General features: G+C 32.5%; 1 non-coding gene across 1 annotated transcript; it reads right to left on the reverse strand.

Annotated features, from left to right (window-relative positions):
* Nucleotides 1-460: 460 nt before the first annotated feature.
* LOC121230924 (small nucleolar RNA R71) lies at nt 461-567 on the reverse strand. Its single transcript, XR_005928996.1, has one exon. It is a non-coding gene; the product is annotated as a small nucleolar RNA R71 (small nucleolar RNA).
* Nucleotides 568-19,342: the final 18,775 nt, after the last annotated feature.

A 19,342-nucleotide genomic window follows, 5' to 3' on the forward strand; every position in this document is an offset into this window, starting at 1 on the left:
TATTATTATCATTATTGAGGAGATGGCTAATAATCAGAATAATCAGCTACCTTTTGTGGTAGCTGCGAATCCTACAAATCTGAATCCTGCTCCTCGTACTATGTATTATTATGCCAAACCTACTTTAATTAGGGCTAAATCGAGTATTGTAAGACTTACTATTGCTGCGAATAATTTTGAACTGAAGCCAAACACTATTCAGATGGTACAACAATTTGTTCAGTTCGATGGTTTACAAGACGAGGATCTAAATACTCATTTGGTTAATTTTGTGGAAGTCAGTGATACTTTCAAGATAAATGGTGTTTCTGATGATGCCATTCGCCTACATTTTTTTCCTTTCTTGTTGAGGAACAAAGCTAAACAATGGTTGAATTCCTTACCACGAGGTTCAATCACTACATAGGATCAAATGACCAAGAAATTCTTACTGAAGTACTTCCCACTGGCTAAGACAACTAAGTTGAGGAATGATATTTCTTCCTTCGTGCAGATTGACTTAGAGACCCTATATGATGCATGGGAGAGGTATAAGGATTTATTGAGAAGATGCCCTCATCATGGTTTACCTCTATGGCTACAGTTTCAAACCTTCTATAACGGTTTGAATCCCTCAACTAGGCAGTTAATCGATGAAACAGTTGGTGCTACTATGAACAATAAAACACCTGAAGCGGCTTATGAGTTTATAGAAGAAATGTCATTGAATAACTATCAATTGCAATCTATGAGGATAAAGCCTAATAGAGCACCAGTGTTTTCAATCTAGATGTAGTCACCATTTTATCAAATTAGGTAGAGCAATTAAATAAGAAAATTAATGGTTTATGTGTTTCCACGCAGGTACATCTAGTGGTGCAATGTGATGCAAATGGAGGAGGAATGAGCAATCCAGAATATTTGCCCTATGGTTCTAGCACAGAGAACGAACAAATCAATTATATGGGTAATAATTCTAGGCCTTAGAATAATCTTTACAGTAACACCTATAACGTTTGTTAGAGGAACCATCCCAATTTCTCTTGAGGAGGTCAAGGAAATTAAAGAGCACAACACCCTCCAAGCTTTCAACAACCTTTCCAACAAGAGAAAAAGCCGAACCTTGAAAAGATATTGACGAATTTTATTTCGGTGTCAGAAACCAGCTTTCAAAACACCAAAAAACACTTAAATCAACAAGCATCGATTCAAACCCGCTTCCAAAACACCAAAAAAACACTTAAAAATCAACAAGCATCGATTCAAGGGCTCAAGAACCAAATCGATCAACTTGCAAAGTTGATTTCAGAACGACCACAAGGTAGCTTGCCTAGCAACACTGAAACTAACCCACGAGAGCAGCTTCATACAATTACTGTTTATGAAGAAGAAGGGTTAGTTGAATTTGAATCTGAACCAAGGTAAGAAATTGTGGTAAGTAACGGTAAGGTTAAGGTAAGCCAGAATGAACAAAAATCGGTTAGTAAAGATTATAAACCTTGAGTGCCATATCCTAACATGACGAAGAAAGACCGTATAAACAATCAATTTGGTAATTTTCTTAAACTTCTGAAAAAATTACATATTAACTTATCGTTTATTGAAGCTCTTTCACAGATGCCCAATTCTGTTAGATTTTTAAATGAGCTTTGGGAAAACAAATGAAAGTTAGATGATTTATCACATGTGGAGTTAAATGTAGTGTGCTCAAGCATTTTGCAAAATAAACTATCCAACAAATTGAAAGATCCAGAGAGTTTTACTATTCCTTGTTTAATTTGTAGTTCGAATGTCAATAATGCTTTAGCTGATTTAAGGGCTAGTATTAATGTCATGCCCTATAAATTGTTTAAACAATTAGGTCTCAGGAAACCCAAACACACTAGGATGAGTATTCAATTAACAGATAGAACCATTAGATTTCCTAGGGGTATTATTGAAGACGTACTTGTAAAAATTGATAAATTCATATTCCCAGTTGATTTCATTGTTTTAGACATGGATGAGGATAGTGACGTAATTTTTATTCTAAGACGACCCTTTTTAGCAACTGTCAGAGCTATTATTGATGTTGGTATAGGTGAATTAATACTTCGTGTAGGTAATGACACGATTACACTCCAACCTTATGATTTTTTTAAAACATCTAGTGATCAAAATGATTATACGAGTTATGTTAATATGAATAATCTTGCGGCTCAAACTTCTTAGCATGAAACCCCTCAGAAAAATACGATAAAACCACGTTCTAGTCCATGGGACAAAAATAGAATGACTCATGAAGAACGAATGCTACAGATCGATGAACTAGATGAATGACATATACATGTCAAGGAGAAACTGAGAATACACGATGTAGAACCAAAGTGACCCCATGATGAGCATGTGGATGGAACAAACCAAATTAAGGTTGGGGACAAGGTACTATTAGATAAAATGGATCCACGTATTGCCACTTTAGAGCTTAATGCAAATGGAGCAATTCCTTTTACGGTACTGAATGTTGATGGTCATTTTATAGTTCACTAAACTAGACTACAATCACGACAAAGGCAAGCGTACCTATCAAATGGTAGTAAAGCTATGCTGAGTCCAGAATATCGTATCCACAAGGACTTAAAGTACTAGTATTAACTATCTTTCTATTATTTAGCCTAAAATATAAGAGATCTGTTTTAATCTAAAATTAACTTACTAATTAATTACTAAACGCAACAGAGAGTGAAGAAGATAATCGAATAAACCAATAATAAAGACAATACCCAAGGAAGAATCCACCTACACTTCACTTATTATTCTGACTCTGGATCAAACGATTTATTCACTTGTTTTGATCCGTAGAAATCCCTAAATTATGTTAATATCTCTTTCGAGACTAAGAACAACCCACTCTAGGTTGATTAATTGAAATCTCTTTCTAATTAAAACCCCTATTGTCGCATTAACTCGATTTATGGATTCCTTTATTAGATTTGACTCTAATCTGGTAGATTTATGTCATCCTATCTCTAGGATTGCATGCAACTCTGCTTAATTATGGTAGATATACTCTTAAATAGGGACTTTTGCTCCACTGAATAAGCACATCAATCTTGAATTAATATCCTGAAAATATTAAAACAAGTATTAAGAACTCATAATTAAGAACAAGAACAAGTATATCATTAAATTCAAAACATTAAATAATAAGATCCGTATTAGGTTTCATCTTCCCTAGGTATCTAGGGAATTTAGTTCATAATATAAAAGGAAGACATCTCAAATTTAGAAAAACAACAAGACATGAAAACCCAAATAAACTTCAAGAGAAATTTGAATGGAGATATTCAATCTTGAGGTGAATCTGCTTTTGAGATAACTCCAACGGCTTCCTTCGAGTAATTTCTACTCTCTACTCTGTGTGTTCCCTTTAGGTCTTCTTCTAGTGTGTTTATATAGAGTTTAGAATGCTCAGAAACCCTAAAAATTGGTTTTTTCTGTGTGTTTGGGAAATAGGGAGTGATATCGACACGGGTTGGCACATGGGTATGTGGCCTGCCCGTGTGGATCACATGGGCGTGTGCCCAGTCCGTGTGGATCCTGAAAACTTCGATTTTGGCCCCTTTTTCGCTCCTTTTGCTCCCAAATGCTCTCCTAAGTATAGAAACATGAATTTAAGGGATTAGGAGCATCAAATTCACTAATTCTCATCATAAATCATCCAAAAATATGCCAAGCATGGAATTAAAATATGTTATATTTGTAGTTTATCAAAGATTCTCCAATATGCAATCCCTTGAGTATGATCCTCGAAATACTTAGCAGTGTTTATTTGTAACACTACTATACTATAATTAATCCGTATACTTGTGACACTGCTGATTTGATTATATATTTTTGGTGTAGTATTTATACTCTAAACGATAACACATTTAGAGACAGTCAAGTTTTTGGCGTTGTTGTCGGGAATTGAAACCTTTGGTTTTACCAACAAATTCGTAGTGAATTGGGTAAATCTCAAAACGCTTAAAATGAAAATAATAAGAATTAATTTTTTTTAAACTTTAGATAAAAATGAATAAATCTAAGTTTTAGATTTAACATTTAATCTACCTAGTTAAAATAAAGAGCACAACACCTACTTTTCTTTTCTTTTTTTCTCCATGTAATACAAGTTTTAGGAACAAAAAGATTTTGAGAATCTCTTACTTTCAGATTTCATTTTCTTTTGAAGAAAAAAAAATTGGAAGCAAATTTACATTTGAATGGAAAGCAAGAGATTAAGATTACCAAGATTAAGCAATTAGGGTATTCGGTATTTAATTGTATTTTTAGAAATTATTTGAGTGCTTTTCATCAACTAAGAAAAAAAATATGAAATAACAAAACAAAAACAAATATCAAATACCCGAATTGCTTAATCTTGATAACCTTAGTTTCTTACTTTCAATCTCATTGTAAATTTGGTTCCAATTTTTTTTTTTGTTTCAAAAATAAATAAATAAATATGAAACTAAGAGATTACCCAATTTTTTAGACAATCACTTTTAGACCTAGCCACATAGTTTTCTTTCTTTAGTTTTAGGTTTTTTTTTTTTGTATTCAAAATTCTTTCTATTGCAATGTGTAGACAATTGTGAGTGGAAATTGCTCTAGAACTGCACTTAAATATATTTATTCATGAGCATTCTCTTTACTCTTCTATTTTATTCTTTTATTTATATTTTGTTTATCTAGACAATTAGCGTTTGTATGAATATTGGAATAAATTATTGTGATTTATTTCATATATTGCATGTTTCGATTATGGAACTGATTAATCGATTAATGAATTATTTATCCAAATTACGGTGTTTATTTAAGAGTACTAAGTATATTAGGGAGTGACGTCCCTAGTAGAATATCTAGATAGGTGAGACCGGGAGGGTATCCTGCCGAGAATAACTTGTGCCAAGCGGTGAGACCAAAAGGGTATCCGTATGCCTAAGAAGAGATCGAAAGGGTGACTTAGATGGTAATCCTTAATGAAGATGAAACCCTGTTCGTTTTTCTAGGGTTTTTGCCTCCTATACTCCTAGTTAGACTAGGAGTTTGTTTTTCTAGTTTGTTTTTCTAATTGAAATAAACTTCCACAATTCAACAAGGGTCCTACCTTCTCTCCCTATAAAAATGTGGCACTAGTAGGGCTATTACCAAAACTTTCGTCTATAGTTATTCTGCCCAAAAATAGAGACTTTTATTCTCAACAAATTCGCATTGAAATTATAAACTACAGTGATAATTCTTAAAATGGAAATATATAAGAATTGAATTGCTTTTAAACTTTAGATCAAAATGAATAAATTTAAGTTTTAGATTTAAAATTTAATCTACATAATTAAAATAAAGAGCAAAACACCTAATTTTCTTTTGTTTTTCCCCATGCAATACAAGTTTTAGGAACAAAAAGATTTCGAGAATCTCTTACTTTAGGATTTCATTTTCTTTGAAAGAAAAAAATTGGAAGCAGATTTACAACAGAATGGAAAGTAAGAGATTAAGAACACCAAGATTAAACAATAATTTGGGTATTCGGCATTTGTTTTTCTTTTCTGAAAAAAAATTGAAAAGAATTTCACTTTAAAATATTAGGGATTTAGTATTCAATTGTATTTCTTGAAGTTCTTTAAGTGTTTTTCATCAACCAAGAAAAACAAAATCTCAAATGACAAAACAAAAACTAGTATCAAATACCTGAATTGCTTAATCTTGATAACCCTAGTTTCTTACTTTTGATCCCGTTGTAAGTTTGCCTCCAATTTTTTTTGCTTCAAAAATAAATAAATAAATATGAAACTAAGAGATTACCCAATTTTTTTAAGCTTAAAAGTAACACCCCAAATCCGGCTTAGACGTTATGGCCGTATCTTGAAGGTAACAAAGCCTACTCAAAAAAAAGAGAAAACAAATTATTTGCTTTCCAAAATATTGTATATTATCGAGTTGATAATTTTGCAAAAAAACACAATTCAATTCTTTCTTAGAAAACTTAGTCATTTCCAAATAAGTGTTTACAAAAAACATTCACCATTAATAGCCAATATAAATCAGCTTCTTAATTTTACTTATTTTATTTTGAAAATAATTTTTTTATTAGCATAAATCTGATGAATTATTTAAATCATTTAACTAATATCTGAAAGAAAAACCAAAACAAAAAAATAAAGTCCGAAAATTAGTTCAAAAGTCCAAAATTCCAAAAATTCTAATTCATAATTAAATTAAACCATCTTATGTGAGAAAAACCCAATTCGAGTCACCGAGACGCCGCTAATCCCTAATATTGTGAACTATCTGAGGAGATAAAGTAAATCGTGAGCTATGAAGCCCAGTGTATGACTTAGCTCAAGCATAAATACGGATAATGTAATAAATAAATCAGAATATCACAAAGAATTATATGACAATCAATTGAGTAGAACTGAGAATGTATGATTATGTCAATGCAATATTGAATATTGGAATAAATTATTGCGATTTATTTCATATATTGCATGTTTCGGTTATGGAACTGATTAATCAATTAAAGAGCTATTTATCCAAAATTGGGTGTTTATTCAAGAGTACTGAGTATATTAAATGGTGACGCCCCAAGTAGAATATCTAGACAGGTGAGATCGAGAGGGTATCTTGTCGAGTATAACTTGTGCCAAATGGTAAGACCGAAAAGGTATCCGTATGCCTAAGAAGAGACCGAAAGGGTGACTTAGGTGGTAATCCTTAATGAAGATGAGACCGGGAGGATACCCTTAGCTAACGGTGGTAAATAACTTAATTGAGGGCAATTAGCGACTTAATGGTTAATTAGGGATTTAATCCATCACAGGTTAGAGACTCGGATTGTTGACACTAGGAATGGGAAATTCCATTAGGTTAGTTCAGGTTAACTAATTTAATTACTTTAATTAATACTTTAATAGGTTTTAAAATACTAATTAACTTGTGACTCAATTAGATTAGTAATTATTTTCTGTGATTAATTTAATAATAAGATTATCCAATCTGCAATTCCTTGGGTATGATCCTCAAATACTTACCAGTGTTTCATTGTAACACTACTATATTATAATTTGATCCGTCTACTTGTGGACACCACTGATTTAATTATATGTTTTTGGTGTGGTATTTATACTCTAAACGATAACACATTTACATAGGTCAAGTTTTTGGCTTCATTGCCGAGACTGAAACTATTGGTTTTACCAACAAATTCATAGTGAAATTTGGGTAATCTCACAACTCTTAAAATGAGAATGTGAAAAAATAAAATAAAAATAAAAATAAAGAACACACAAATTTTACTTGGAAACCCTTTCGGGAAAAAAACCACGGGCAGAGGAGAAGAAAATTCACTATGTCGAAAAATTTGAATCAATACAAAAGGAATAGACTATGTTTATTTATAGGCTTGTAAAACCATATTCTAGTAGGATTGAAACACCTTATCCTAATTAATATAAAATAGATGAAGTTTAATAAGGTTTAAAAAACCTTATTCTAAAATAAAATAAAAGAAGTCTAGTTCTATATGGATTTTACTTTTATTTTATTTTCCATCGTATTTTATTTAAATAAGAATTTGGGTTACTTAATTCTAACAATCTCCACCTTGAGACAAATTCTCAATGAACAAGTTCTTCATCGCGAACTTTCAATAAACAAGTTCTCCACCTCTTCCATAAAACCCCTTAAGAGTTTAACTTCAACAATGTACACCAACCAAGTCTAAGCAATGCTCAAACTTGGTTACAGGAACTGACTTAGTCATCATATCTGCAGGATTTTCATGAGTACTAATTTTGCTCACAACAATATCACCACGAGCAATAATATCACGAACAAAATGATACCGAACATCAATGTGTTTTGTTCTCTCATGAAACATTTGATCTTTTGTAAGAAAGATGGCACTCTGACTGTCACAAAATACTGTGCTGATTTGAAGGTCTTCATTGAGTTCACTAAAGAGTCCCTTCAACTAAATAGCTTCTTTACAAGCCTCAGTAATCGCCATGTACTCAGCTTCAGTGGTAGACCAAGCGACTGTAGACTGCAAAGTGGCTTTCCAACTGATTGCACAACCTCCGATTGTAAAGACATAACCTGTGAGAGATCTTCTTTTATCAAGGTCTCTAGCAAAATCAGCATCAACATACCCTATAACTCCATCTCTAGTTCTTCCAAACTGTAAGCAAACATCAGTAGTACCTCGTAAGTATCTTAGAATCCACTAACTGCTTTCCAGTGTTCTTTACCGGGATTCGCCATGTATTTGCTAACTGCACTGGTTGTATATGATAAATCTGGACGTAAACAAACCATAGCATACATGAGAGATCCCACTGCACTAGAGTATGGAACATGTGACATGTACTCAATCTCATCATCTGATTGTGGAGACAAAACTGATGAAAGTCTGATATGGGCTACTAAAGGAGTACTAACAGGCTTAGCACTCTGCATATTGAACCTACAAAGAACTTTCTCAATGTACCCCTTCTGACTTAGGTACAATTTACTTGTTTTTCTATCTCTGAGAATTCCATTCCAAGTATCTTCTTTGCTGGTCCTAAATCTTTCATCTCAAATTCTTTACTTAGTTGGGTTTTGACATTTCTTATCTCTCCTTTATCTTTTGCTCCTATCAACATGTCATCAACATAAAGAAGTAGATACACAAAAGAACCATCACTATTTTTCTTAAAGTAAACACAACTGTCAAAACTACTTCTTTTGAAATCATGAGAAGTCATAAAGGAATCAAACCTCTTGTACCACTGTCTTGGTGACTATTTCAAACCGTAAAGGGACTTTTTCAGCAAGCAAACATAGTCCTCTTTTTCTAAGACTATAAAACCCTCTGGTTGTTACATGTAAATATCCTCCTCAAGTTCTCCATGCAGAAATGCATTTTTTACATCTAACTACTCAAGCTCCAAATCATGTATGGCCACAATACCAAGCAAAGCTCGAATTAAACTATGCTTAACAACTGGGGAGAACACATCTGTGAAGTTCACTCTTGGAATTTGACTGTAACCCTTTGCAACAAGCCTTGCTTTATATCTGGGTTCTTCAACTCCTAGAGTCTCTTCTTTCTTTTTAAACACCCATTTACAACGAATAGCCTTTTTACCTTTAGGAAGTTTCACAAGGTCCTATGTTCTATTTTTGTGGAGTGATTCCATCTCTTCTTGCATAGCAAACATCCATTTTTCTGAGTCTTCATAGCTAACCGCCTCAGAATAATTAGATGGCTCTTGTTTCGCATCTATATCTTCAGCCACATTTAAAGCATAAGTAACTAGATCAGCCTCGGCATACTTCTTTGGAGGTTTAATTTCTCTTCTAGTTCTGTTTTTGGCGATAGAGTATTGTGGTGAAGAAGCAACTCTATTCTCAACTTTTGTTCTGGTTTGAGGAGTTAACTCTGTATTAATCTAATGCTCCACTTGCTTTTGATTTTCTTTATTGGAAGAGTCTTTAAGAGATAAGTTAGGTAGCATAGCAGTTTCATCAAAAACAGCATCTCTGCTAATCACAACTTTTCTATTTTCAGGACACCATAACTTATAACCTTTTACACTAGCTTTGTAACCAAGAAAAACACATTTAATGGATCTCGGTTCCAATTTTCCATTATCAACATGAGCATACGCAGGACACCCAAAAATTTTTAAATCAAAATAATTAGCAGGATTACCAGACCATACCTCTTGTGGAGTCTTTTTCTCAATGGCAACGGATGAAGATCGGTTGATTAAAAAACATGCAGTAGAGGCTACTCCTGCCCAAAATGCCTCCCTTTTAATCTTATTTTATAGCTTATAGCACTCAGATTTAATGTGCCCTTTCTTCTTGCAGAAGTTACAAGTTTTACCTCTGTTTGAAGACTTCGATCTACCTTTAGATTTACCACGAGGATTTTGTTCCTGTGTCCTACCACGATCATCATCAGCATTCTGATCTTGTCTCCCACGAACAATGAGACCCTCTCCCTGAGAGTAGGGTTTAACCACAAGATGCTTATCTTATCATACGAGGTTAAAAAATCATAAACCTCATCAACTGTGAGAGACTCGCGGCTATATAAAATCATGTCTCTAAAGGTTGAATAAGACGGGGGCAACGAACAAAGTAGAATCAACCCTCGATCTTCCTTATCATACTAAACCTCCATGGCCTCCAAGTTTGAGAGAATTTCTTTAAACACTGTTAAGTGTTCGTGTACAGACGATCTTCCTCCAAACGATGAGCATAAAGACGCTACTTCATATGCAACTTGCTTGTTAGAGTTTTCGACATAAATATTTGTTCTAGCCTCTTCCATAATGCAGCGGCAGTCTTCTCTTTCATCACATCCTATAAAATTTCGTTGGACAAATGCAGATGTAATTGTGTTAACACCTTTCGATCCTTACGCTTCTTCTCTTCATTTGTTAATGTCGAAAGCATCTTATCTATCCCTAGCAGGGTATCCTCCAAATCCATCTGTGCAAGAACTGCTTGCATCTTAATTTGCCACAACGCAAATCTGGTGTTGCAATCCAACAGTGGAATTTCATACTTCAAAGACGCCATTACCGTGATCGAGATGAATAACCCGGAAGCTCTGATACTAATTTGTGAAAAAATAAAAATAAAAATAAAGAACACACAAATTTTACGTGGAAACCCTTTCAGGAAAAAAACCACAGGCAGAGGAGAAGAAAATTCACTATGTCAAAAAATTTGAATCAATACAAGAGGAATAGACTATGTCTATTATAGGCTTGTAAAGCCATATTCTAGTAGGATTGAAACACCTTATCCTAATCAATATAAAATAGATAAAGTTTAATAAGGTTTAAAAAACCGTATTCTAAAATAAAATAAAAGAAGTCTAGTTCTATATGGATTTTACTTTTATTTTATTTTTCATCGTATTTTATTTAAATAAGAATTTGGGTCACTTAATTCTAACAGAAAATAATGAGAATTAATTTTTTTTAAAATTTTAGATCAAAATGAATAAATCTAAGTTTTAGATTTAACATTTAATCTACCTTATTAAAATAAAGAGCACAACACCTAATTTTCTTTCTTTTTTCTCCATGTAATACAAGTTTTAGGAACAAAAAGATTTTGAGAATCTCTTACTTTCAAATTTCATTTTCTTTTGAAGAAAAAAAATTGGAAGCAAATTTACAATGGAGCAGAAAGTAAGAGATTAAGATTACCAAGATTAAGCAATTTGGGTATTCGGTATTTGTTTTTCTTTTCTAAAAAAAATTGAAGAGAATTTCACTTTAAAATTTTTGGTATTTAGTATTCAATTGTATTTCTAGAAACTATTTGAGTGCTTTTAATCAACCAAGAAAAAAAATTTCAAATGAAAAAACAAAAACAAATATCAAATACCCAAATTGCGTAATCTTACTTTCAATCCTGTTGTAAATCTACTTCCATTTTTTTTTTTGCTTCAAAAACAAATAAATATGAAACTAAGAGATTATGCTATTTTTTTAAGCTTAAAACTTGTATTACAATGTTAAAAAAAAGGGAAAATATTGTATAACATCCCAAACCCAAATTGGCCATCGGATTCGAATTTATGATATCACATTACGTTGACGAAGCAACTCGGCTAATTCACTATTATTATAATATCATTTTAAGCACGATTATTAATCATATCGAAACAAAATTCCATTTCAATCGTAATCTTACATTTGATGAGTGAAATAATATAACCCATCAAGTTATGGCATGATACTAAGTCAATTTAAGAAGTAGAACTTGTATCCAAACTCTATTATCAGTTTTCAATAATGCGTCTCTAAATAGAGGGCATTTTTTTTTCTCGAGATAGACTTCAATTTATTTTAGGTATTTTTTCTTTGAAGTTTGATTGTCTTAAGATGATAAGCTGTAAAATTAACATATTTTAATCATATTCTTAATACATTTTTGGATGATTAATGATATCAATTAGTGAATTTGATGCTCCTAATCCTTTAAATTCATGTTTATATACTTAGGAGAGCATTTGGGAGCGAAAGGAGCAAAAAATGAGCCAAAATCAAACGAATAAAGCTGTTCCCAGGATACACAAGGCCTAGGCATTCCCACAAGGGCTGGCCACACGCCCATGGGCCAACCCGTGTCGATTTCGCACCCTGTTTTCCAAACACGCTGAAAAACTCAATTTTTAGGCTTTTTGAGCATTCTAAAGTCTATAAATAACAATTAAAAGAATATATAAAGGGGCACACGGAGAAGATTGAAGAAATTACTCGAAGAACACCATCAGAGCCAACTCAGAAGTAAATTCCTTCAAGATTGAAGATCTCCTTTTAACTTCTTTCGAAGTTTTATTGACTTTCTTTATGTCTCGTAGTTTTTCTGACTTTGAGATGTTTTTATTCCATATTATGAACTAAATTCCCTAGATACCTAGGAAAGATTATCTAGGGAAGATGAACCCTATGATGAATCTTATTATTTGATTTCTGATTTACATGATAAATACTTGATTCTTGTTCTCAATTATGTATGCTTATTTCGTGTTTTAATATTTTTGGGATATTAATTCATGTTTAATGTGCTTATTTCAGTGGAGCAAAAGTCCCTATTAAGAGTAGATCTAGCATAATTGAGTGGAGTTGCAAGCAATCCTAGAAATAGGACAACATAAATCTACCGGATTAGAGTCAAATCTAATAGGGGAATCCATAGATCGAGTTAATGCGATGATAGCGGTTTTAATTAGAAAGAGATTTCAATTAATCAACCTAGAGTCAGTTGTTCTTACTCTCGAAAGAGATATTAACATAATTTAGGGATTTCTACGGATCAAGACACAAGTAAATAAATCGTTTAATTCAGATTCAGAATAATATGTGAAGTCTAAGTGGATTCTTTCCTGGGTATTGTCTTTCTCTTTAGTTATCTTTGATTATTTTCCTATTTTTTTCTCTATTGCATTCGTAGTTAAATTAGATTAGTACATTTAGATTAAAAACAATCACTCCAATTTATCGACTAAATAATAGAAAAATGGTAATTACTAGTACTTTTAGTCCTCATGGATACGATATTCCTTACTCACCATAGCTATACTATTGTTCGATAGGTGCGTTTGCCTTTGTCGCAATTATAGTTAGTTTAGTTATCATCAAGTTTTTGGCACCGTTGCCGAGGATTAAAATATTAAGAACACTTGATTTTTATTAATTTAGCCATTTATTTTTATTGCATTTTATTTTTGTTTCTAATTTTTATTTTATTTGCTTCTGGCAGGTTCCTTTAGTTTTATGACTAGAAGAAATCTGTCAGGACCATTGGTATTTGATAGTGAAATTGAAAGTACAGCTCACAGAAATCGTAGAGAAGCAAGGCAGAACCGACAGAATATAGTGGAAGAGCAAGAGGACGTTTTCTCAAAGGAACAACAAACCCCTAGTGAAAATCTCAACTACAGTCATAATTCTTAAAATGACCAAATCAATAAATCTAAGTTTTAATCTACCTTATTAAAATAAACACCACACCACCTAAGTTTCTTTCTTTTTCCCTCCATGTAATACAAGTTTTAGGAACCAAAAGATTTCGAGAATCTCTTACTTTCAGATTTCATTTTCTTTTGAAGAAAAAAAATTGGAAGCAAATGTACAACGGAATAAAAAGTAAGGGATTACTATTACCAAGATTAAGTAATGTGGGTATTCGGTATTTGTTTTTCTTTCTTGAAAAAAATAATTGCAGAGAATATCACTTTAAAATTTTGGGTATTCGGTATTCAATTGTATTTCTTGAAGCTCTTTGAGTGCTTTTCATCAGCCAAGAAAAAATTTCACTTTAAAATTTCCTGCAGCCATCTGCTCTGATGCCCAAGACAATGTATCGCCCTAATTGGACTTGATACACGGAATATTAGTCTTTCAATTGTTTGCTAATTTTTTATTAGACTAAGGACATGTTTAGGTTTGTCTACTAATACAAGTTGTTTTTCATATTACGATCCGACCATGTAATTCCACTTAGTATTAGTTAAACATTAAACAACTAGTGAGTCAATATTTGCTTTTATTTTCCTTCGCAAGCAAAAACCACATGAAGACAATTATACAAAGTATATTTATGTAAACCATGAATTGTTTTATCAACCAATGTGTTCAAAAAAAATACAATTTTACAAATGAATATACTACTCATAAGGCACTAGATCCAACATAAATGACTCAGGCACTTTTAGAAGGCATCCAAATGCAGAAGCTTGATGCCATTTTGGTGAACGATATTTTCAAATTCAAAAAATTATTGTGAAAGTATCTTTTTGTTGATTCAAGTTTTTCTCTCCAAATTATAGAAGGGAAAAAAAGGTTTCTAATAGTGGCGACGGTCGTGCAAACACATTAAATAGAGGATTGGAAATTAGTTTGATTTATTTTTCCAAAAAGTATTTAAAGAGGCTGTACAGTGACCCTAACCAATTCAATTTCTTCCTTAAGCTACTATTTCTAAAGCTATTATTCTCTCTTTAGCATTCATCTTTGTTTGTCTTCTATCACTCACAATGGCAAGAACAAACATTACTTCTTAATAAGAACACAAAAAGGTTCAGAAAAGACCTTGAACCAGAAACTTGTGTAGAAGAAGGCTTAATGGAAACGGTAGTGCGCATTACTATTAACCCTTTAGAGACTCAGGGGAAGAAATCAAAGTAGAAGGACAAAGGGGGAGATACCTTTACTTAGAATGCCATAGCAAAGATCGATGAGTTGCTAACTAATCCACCTATTCTAGAGCATCAACTAATACTAAAGGGGAAGATTGATACATTAATTGGTGCGATGATTTCACAAGGTGATGTTGATCTTGTTGATGAAACTCTTGTGAATATTGTGTTAAATTCTTATGTTGATATCTCTATTAGTCTTAATAATAACTCTGAGTTTTTAACTGACATTATGGATCCTATGGCTCATAATGATGAGAATGTACCTCTTATTTCTATTCTAAAAGAAATTCTTGATGATGTAGTGGTCACAAAAGTGAGAAAATCAATGGCAACTTCCTCTACCCCTTTAAAGAAAAGGACCATATATATGGCTAATCAAGAGTTGGACTCTATGGTTAAGCTAAAGAGGAAGGAGAAATGAAAGGCTCTTGTTAACCCTCAACCATCCAAAAAAAAAAGAATGAATAGGAGAGTTTGAGTGAGGAGGATTCTAACTCTTTTAATGAGTCATACAACATTTCTAAGGAAAATGTTCCTCTAAAAGAAAGCATATCAATAAAGCCATGTCTAAGAAACCTATGATAACAAAGTTTTCCATCCAAAGAAATAAGAAGTTGAGAAAGAGTGGTATACAAACAATACTTGTTGATGCAGTGGAAAAGGAAAAAGTAGAGGATGAAGTGCTTTTGGCCAAGAAGAATCAAGTATTCTTGACACTTAATTGCCTAAACATATACATGGCCTTGAGGAAAAAGGGCCTTATTAAGGAGCAAAACATCAAGGATGCTAGGTTTGTTGAATAAGGAATTGACACCTTCTTAACAAATAGTGCTTTAATGGGTACTGTGGCATTTTTCAAGCCATATGTGAGGGAGCTGGTGTTGGAATTCTATGCCAATTTGTTGTCCTCAATCACTGATTCAAGAAGGAAATTGTTCCAAAAGGTATATGTAAGATGCCATTGGTATGAATTCAACCGTGAGTTGATTTCGGAGGGTGCTTAAATGTTTCAACAAAAACTTCATTGAATTGAATAAATCCTTGAATGCACTATTGCTGCCATTACCAACAACATCTACTGATCTTGGCCCAAAAAAAAGCATTTGAGCTTTTCCATTGTCCACTATGTATGTGGTCCTGTTTTCCATTGCAACGAATTGAGTCCTAAACACACAGATGGATTCAGTGATTCCAAAGGTTGTTGTACTTATCAAAAAAATAATATTAATGATTGAGTTTGATGTGGTTTGGTTGGTGTTTTTTTATGTGGTAAGTCATGGTAAGAAGGTATAAACTAGAAACATCTTACCGTTTCCATCTTTGATTTTCCAAGTTCTAACATTGCAAAATCTAAAGATTGTGAAATCGCTAAAAGATGTGAAAGGATAATTCCTGAGCTTAAGTTCTCTCTTAAGTGGTTGGAGGGTTAGCATATTAGTGCAGAGCCAGCAGAATAGGCAGTTGGAGAGGATGTTGATCAAACGAAACAAGCAGACCATGAAACAACAACTACTGCAGGGAAGGCAAAAATGCGCACTTCCACTAGCCCTTCAAGCAATGATAAAGGATTCAATAGAAGGATGATTGATCATCTGACATCATCTATTGAATCTTATAATAGAGTGATAGCAAGAACGAGGGCTAAGATCAAGATCATTCAGTAGATTAGGGATAGAGGGGTAAACTAAGGAAGGATCTGCAAAGCAAGTAATCCTTACACAATTTTTTTCTCAATCCAATGGTCTTGTACTCGTAATTATATGGATTGACTTACTCCTACCTGATTGTATTGTTTTAATCATCACATTCTTCGACATTTGTTTTGCCTTGGTCCAGTCAAGAAAATACAAATCTTTAGCATTATGATTGGCAAGTTTGTTGAACAAAAAAAGGAAGTAGAGAACAGACAGTGAGGAGTGGAAGTAAATATATAGACGTTGTTGGTTCTGAATGATTGCTACTATCATGCTATATGGGAAGTATATGTCTTTTGCTGATTGATGAAGCTGCTTACATTTCGAGAAGAAGATGTTGATGATTTTGAAGATGCATCAGACCTTGTAGTGATGATTTTGTTTTCTTTTGAACTTCTTTGCACCAGCCTATATAAGTGAGATGATGATACTTATTTGCTAATTTTGTTACTATGGATATTGTGGCATTGTTGAAATGATCTAGAACCATGATAATATTATGATATGATGTATGTTTACTTTATTGCACTTTACCTTATCTACTGCTTACTTATAATTTAGTATTCTGACTGTATGTATCCTAGGCATAACATTCATAGTTAAAATTACTATATTATGCATTAAAAATAGCTAAGTAGAATGAGGTTTGTGCTGAGGGGGAGCTATTATTGTCTATGGTAGTTAGCTTCCTATATTGTATAGCTAAGTAGAATGAGGCTTGTGCTGAGGGGGAGCTATTATTGTCTATGGTAGTTAGCTTCCTATATTGTTTGATTTTTTTCATCAAAATGCCAAAAGGGGAGATTGTTGTCTGTGGTAGTGCCAACTACAGACTGCCACTGAGGTAGTTAAAAATTTGTCTTATTTGGTTTGATAATTTAATGAAGAAAATCTTTGAACCTAGTTATGTGACGTCTCATTGAAGATATTTTGTTTCATCTATGGAAACAAATCCTTGGCATTTAAAGATTGGATTGAATTTGTGTGAATCAATTAAGTCATTGGAATATGGAGAATTAATTGAGATAGTGCTGTTGAATTTTAAGAGCATATCTTCGACTAGTTTTGTTTTGATTATTATTAATGTAATATCTATTTTTAGGGAGTTACTTTGTATTAACTTAGTTTCTATGTTAGCAAGCCGAAATGATATATATTTCGAGGCTTGTATAGATTTTGTATGAGAGCTTATTGACTGCATTCAAATATGTTTATTAAGAAACTATTTTTGTGAGGGAGTGCAAACTGAATTGTAAGCATTGTTAAGTGTTTACTAACCAAGTTCTCAGAGGGGAAGATTTGGAGGTGAGTGCTCCAGTCTTTAGGTACAAAACTGAGATCTCTATACTTGAGGAGTGATAGAGTGTGAATCACTTATTGTATTGTGTATTAAAGATAGTGAAATTACTTACTGAGTTAGGCTCCAAAGACGTAGGGAATCCGAATTGCGTAAGCAAACCTCTGTGTTATTTCTGTTTTGTTTGCACAATTTTTTGCAGTGCCAAGTTGTAATAGCCACTGCAGTCTAGCACGTACATTGCAATTTACATTTTGAGCAAATAAGCAACTTAAAGTAGCAACAAAATCTACACTTTATCCTATGTCAACTTACAGTTCGACTTCTAACTAATTGTAATGATTACGTAAAGCATCCTCCAACTTTGTATGTAAGGCCGTGACACTATATATTAGCGTGGCGATGTCGTTTTGAAGTTTTGTATTGAATTTTCATGATAATTTTTAAATATGTAAAGATATTTTAAGAGTAGATTTCTTTTAAAAGTATAATCTTTTTATTGAAGGAAATTTCATCATCCCAAAAGCTTTTAAAAAGAAATTTTGCTCGAGTGATATTTAATGTGATCCAATCTAATAAATTGTTGCTTAAAATCCTTAAAAAATAATCCAATAATTTTTAACAAATATGGAAAGTTACATAATGTTTTACTTATAAAATAAGTTGCATCTGAAGTTACATACAAGATGCGCAACGGGGACTAACACTATACTTGTTGACAACATTGACTTCTTGCAAGCAGTGCGATGACTGTGTTTTCTGAAAATACTTATTTATATTTTGAATTTAAATTTAATGTAATGTGATGAAAATGATTTAATTATATTTTTACAAAAAATATTCAATTAATTCATCAAAATATGATTTTTCCCCAAATTTTTTTATCATATCATGATTTAATAATATATGCCACGTGCATAGCAGATGTATATATATAATGCATTCAAATTTGTATTTGTAAAATGTCTTTTGGTAAGAGAAAATCATAATGTTTCAATGCTAATTTAGAATATAGACTTAGCAAACAACAAAATTCAGGCAAAACAAGAAGATTCAGATTCAATGAGGCGACCGGAAACTATCTGTTACTGTTAGGATTGCTAGAACATATGGCAGTTGTGAAGGCAAATAAACTATGTTAACCGAGACAACCTTAATTTAAACCGAGTGAGACACATTTTTAAATTAATTTGATGTAAGTATATGTGAGAAGGTAGTGAATAAATTTTGATGTACCAAATGATTCAAACATATATCCAAAATCTCAATCACTATAAATTTGACCAGAGAGAACTTTTTAGATGATTTAATCAATGTTTGTATAGATGTTCAAATATTATCGGACACTAAATTTTTAGTCCGGACAGGGACAAAGTTCGAGCAAGCTCTTGCTTGACCCTTTATTAAATGGTACCATGACTACTTTAATCCAGCTTTAGTCAAATTGGAAACTCATTTTAGACCCTCAAAAGAGAATTATTTTTTTTTAATTTAAACTATTTTAATACAAAGTATTTTAGCTTTGCTCCTTCAATTAAAAAAATTATATGGACCCCGACATAATTTTTTTTAGATTTATGCAGACCCACATCAACTCACTAATCTTCCAATTTTTTTTCTTTGTTCTAACAA

This window comes from Gossypium hirsutum, chromosome A06 (assembly GCF_007990345.1).
Source record: "Gossypium hirsutum isolate 1008001.06 chromosome A06, Gossypium_hirsutum_v2.1, whole genome shotgun sequence".
In the NCBI taxonomy this organism is placed as follows: Eukaryota; Viridiplantae; Streptophyta; class Magnoliopsida; order Malvales; family Malvaceae; genus Gossypium; species Gossypium hirsutum.